We start from the raw sequence: 4,801 nt of genomic DNA on the forward strand, positions 1-4,801 counted from the left end.
GAAAAAGTTTTGTCTTGTAAATCAACAAGGCTGCAGAAGAAAACCCTGGTATGAGCTCCGTAAGGACGACAGGAATAAGCCTGAGTCACTAAATGAGCAGCTACCAAATCCAGACAATATCTTCTTGTCAATGTGTATGATTGCAATTGTAATCACGCTCTAAATATGAACACATCAAAAGCACCGTGACCTTTCTACTCTGAAATTACTTCGAAATATTTTAGGGCTTAAGCACTTTGGTTTTAAAACTGACTCACATTCTGTCTCAAAAGGCTGCTTGTAAGTGAGAAAAATAACTAAGCTCGTTTAGAACAGGATGAATAAGCAAAAAAGTTTGCTGCCTTGAAAACTGCATAGACCTAACTGCTTGGGATACCTCCCCTTTGCTAAACTTAGCCCTTCCGTGACCCTCGGGGAGGAATGCAAGACCTGTCTGTTATCAAGTTTATAAGGATTAAACTCTAGCATAAACAACAGATCACTTCTAAACTTCACTCTAAAAGCCAAATTCCTGACTATTTCTCAATGCCACTTTTCTGTGTTCCTCCCTCTTCGTTCCCCCTTTTTTCTTCATGTTTGGTGAATGTGGGACTATTAGATTCCTGACCACAAAAGAAATTACTTCTCCTGCTCACTAAAAGCTTGCCACTCAAACTGCTGACAAGTCCTCCCACATTTTTCCACCTTGAAGTCTGAGCACATCAGTACACTTTTCTATTTCCCATATTGCTCATTAAAATAATTGGGTTTTGTGTGTGTTTGGTATGAGGAAAATAAAACTCACCAAGAAAGCTTTTCTTTCTCAAATTTATTATTTAAAAATGTAATTTGTTTGTTCTACTATTCAAGCATTTAAATTAAAGGATCAGAAAGTTGCAGATTTACAATTTAAACAACAATATTGACGCTCCTATAGGGCTTGTGGCAACAAAAACTAGCATTAGGGCTATTATTCGCTGCAGATTTCTTCTTTTGGGCTACAGCTTTTCAAGTTCAGACTCATCAGTTGAAGTGAGGGAAAAATCCCTTTTGCTATTTTTGTTACAGGAAAATAATACTTCACCACTAGCTCGGGCGCGGGGGAAGGGGGACGATGAACAAGAATCTCCTGATTTGTCGCGTAGATCATCCTCCGAGACAAAGAGCATCTTTACTAATTATAGAAGAAAAAAAATTTACACTAGGAGCAGTTGAAAAACTGTTTCTCAGCATGCTCAGTGGGCATTAGCTGCGATTTCAGCAGCTTAGCAAGTCCCACCCCTGCGTGAGCTCAGCGGGGAGGCCAGGAGCACTGCACATTCTCCCTGCTCAGCAGGGACAGGGGCCGCTGCTCGGCTGATTTGCTACAGGAATACTGGAAAATTGCCACCAAAATAGCAAAACCTGTGAAAAAAAAAAAAAAAAAGAAGAAACCCCCAGCAACTTCAATAAAGAATGAAGAAAAAAGTGGAAAAAAACCCGTCAGCTCCCAGTTTCAAGATGTTGAACTCTTGCTGCATTACGGTCTGGGGCTTTTTCCATGATCAAAATAAGCAAAAGGTTTAGGCTAAGACAGATTTATACAAAACCGCCTCTAACAATATAAGTGCAAACTTACTGTGCACTAACTCTTGCCACAAGTCAGTCATGGAAGCCAAAGACTGGCTGTAGAATCTGTAACAGCTTTAACATCCAGGTTTTTTTTTTTAATTTGGAAAAGAAAAAACTAAATAGACAAGTAAAATGCAACAAAATCTTTATTTTAAAATCAAACAGCAGCTTAAGTTTCATAGGGGCAACTGAGAATATCTCACATGCTATACATTTAAACATACATTTAATGCTTTCAACTCAGGTACTGCTACTGCATCTTGTATCTATATAAAAAAACCTTTGCCTATTGCAACCTTTCTTACATACTGCACATAACACGAGATTTCACTGGCAAGATTTCACAGTTGCCCACACAAGCAGCACCAGAGTAAGAACACAAATGTGCATCTGTAATACAGCAATATTGCCACGAGACCAATGATTTTTGAAGTTTCAAACCTCTGAACACTCATTATGTGCGTTTGTTTTACTATTGCCAGCATAGATAGAAACACTTTTATCTCATCACATCATTCAAAACAAGTTTGTAAAAGTCTGATCACCCAAAATGGAGAAAGAATAGACCGGTCAGACTAACAAATTACATGGCTGGGACATCACACATTTAATTCTCCCTTGCATGCTTCGCACCTGGATGCTGGAATTAAAAATGCTTTTTTTTACTTCAGGGAACATCTGGAAAATTTAAATCAGCAGTTGTTGTTGGATCCCCCCGCCCCCAGAAAAAGAGCATAAACTTTTGCACATTCTGAGATGCCAGTTCAATGCCATCACTTTCCTATGGATTTTTTTAACTTTGACCTATTACTTTTCAAAGTAAGATCTGGCTGTAACTGAGTCCTCTTTCTAAAAAGGAATTTAAATGTACGTGGGATTTCACTGCCTCACCTTGGGGTGGTGAAATCTCAGACAACATTAGCTAAGGAATATTACTTTCAGGTCACTTGGGATATGACAGTAAAATGAAAAGCCAGGGCCTTGTCAAAGCGGTGCCAGTTATTCAACATGATGCCAGGCAGCGGATTAATTCCCCATTATAACATACAGAAAGACTGTAAACAATGTACAGAGAGACTGTAAACAAAGACTAAGGGGCCATGAAGATCACTTGCTGTATTTTATTAAACCGAGGAGCTAGTTTTTGTACTCACAAAATCCTAAGTTCATTACTGTTGTCATGTCACTCCATGCTAGGCAGCAGGTACCACATTCAGCCCCTGTGATGGATGCATTTTAGGTGGATTAAAAGTTGCTCACCCCACTTTGTGAAACAATTTGGGTGCTACAGATCCTCAAATATAAGAGCTGCTCGGAGTTTGGCATCTACCACATGATTGCTGCCAGTCAAGCGGATTTAAGAGTGTACTTTAATCTCTCCCACATTATTCTGGTCCTGGAATTTTTGCTTCAAGCTCATAGTAATTCTGAGTTTGGTAACTCAGGCCAGGGCAAGGGGCTCCCCATTATAGGTGTTAGTTGACAAAGATGGCGGTTGTTTTCTAATGCTAATGTATTCCCATTTCCCATACTGCATACCTCAACTAACAGTTTCATCTTTAACAAATGCACTAGAATACACCAATAGCTCCAAGTCGACAATACAATATCATACAGACAGCGGCCAGTGCCAAATGGTTAGTTAAGCAGATAAGAAAGGCACTCATTCTTCCTTAAAAAAAAAAAGGAAGCTATTGCAGTCAAGTAGACAGAGTGTGGGGATAGAAGCTGGCAGATTCCACAATACATAGTCACGTCAAAAATGGCCTCCTGCAAACTGTTCCTTCATCAAGCATTTGAGTCAACTGAAAGAGAGGAATCTTCCCCATTATTCACAGGAGGTCTCACCTCCCTATTCCACAGCAGAGCAGCATTTTCTATACACTTTGACATACAACTGCCTAAGAAGCGCAGAGGATAAATTTTACTCTGCAGCAGAGGGAAACTCCTCTCCCTGCTTTCTGTTTGCGGTCCCAAAGTTGAGCCGGGCCTTTATTTTGACTGTTCCCTGGTCTGTGAATGGAAAATCCCTTCTCAGCACCAGCAGGCTGGTGTCTGCTGCACACACCCACTGCACACAGCAGAAATTCCAGTCAATAAGGCAAGTGGGGCCCAGGCGATGGAAGGGGAGGAAGGAGACATACAAACAATAAGAAAAGCATCTGGCTCTGTTACTGGCTGGAAAGGAGACTGGAGTTCAAAAGAGACACGACGGCAGCCTTCAGTTAACAGGAAGATCATATCAATTCTCGCTGTCCTACTTTTCACACGGACCAAAATATCTGGAAAGGGTAACTCGGGGTTTCCAGCCCACACTTTAATACAATTCCATTAACTCAAGAATAACGATGAAACCCACCTTGTAGGTTTTTGTCTCACTGGACCAAAACACCCCCCGGCTTCTGCTTTGGACCTGTGGAAACAGCCTGAAAAGTAAAGCCCTTTGCTGAACGTGAGCCAGCCATCTCTCCACCACCACACTAATGGAGGCTGCTCTGCTGTCCTTCCCTGGAGATAGCAGCCAAGTCTACTGAAGCTTCTCTCATAGCAACCAGAGCTCCAGAGCCAACAGCAGCTGCTGTCACTGCCTTCAACGCTTACCCACAGGATCCAGAGCAAAGCAACACCCTCCTCCCTGCACCTCTAGAGCAAAAAAACCAGAAGGCTGGTGACAAGATGACTTCCTGGGTCAACCACAAGAAGAAGAAAAAAAAAAATCCTAGTATTTCCTATCCAAGTGAAAAGGGGAATCTCCTATTTCTACTGAAGAAATAGGAAATTCCTTTCCTGGGTTTAGGCTTTGCCTTACGGCAGTAACACCCAGTCAGGGGGGGGGGGGGAACCGTCTGAAATCCACGATGTACCAGCACACCATCGGACACCAACATCAAGTTCTTCGAGACCCAGCTGCATCCTTCACGCAAGGAGAGGCATTGGCCCCCTCGCCCCGGCCCGGCCGTACCCTCAACGCTCCCATTACATCATGGCCAGAGCCCGCAGCAGCCACCGCAGCCCTGCAGCACCCCGTGCCCTCCACAGACCCGCAGAAATCCCACACCACGCACACACACCCACCCCCCGCCAAAAGCCCACCCGGGGATCTGGGGGGCAGAGGAGCGCGGAGAGGCCACACGCCACCTCGCCTCCTTCCCTCCTCCCTCCCCCCCCTCCCCCGGGGGACGGCAGAACGCTCCCCGCCGCCGCCCGCCGC

This window comes from Aptenodytes forsteri, unplaced genomic scaffold, assembly GCF_000699145.1.
Source record: "Aptenodytes forsteri isolate BGI_AS27 unplaced genomic scaffold, ASM69914v1 Scaffold53, whole genome shotgun sequence".
NCBI lineage: Eukaryota > Metazoa > Chordata > Aves > Sphenisciformes > Spheniscidae > Aptenodytes > Aptenodytes forsteri.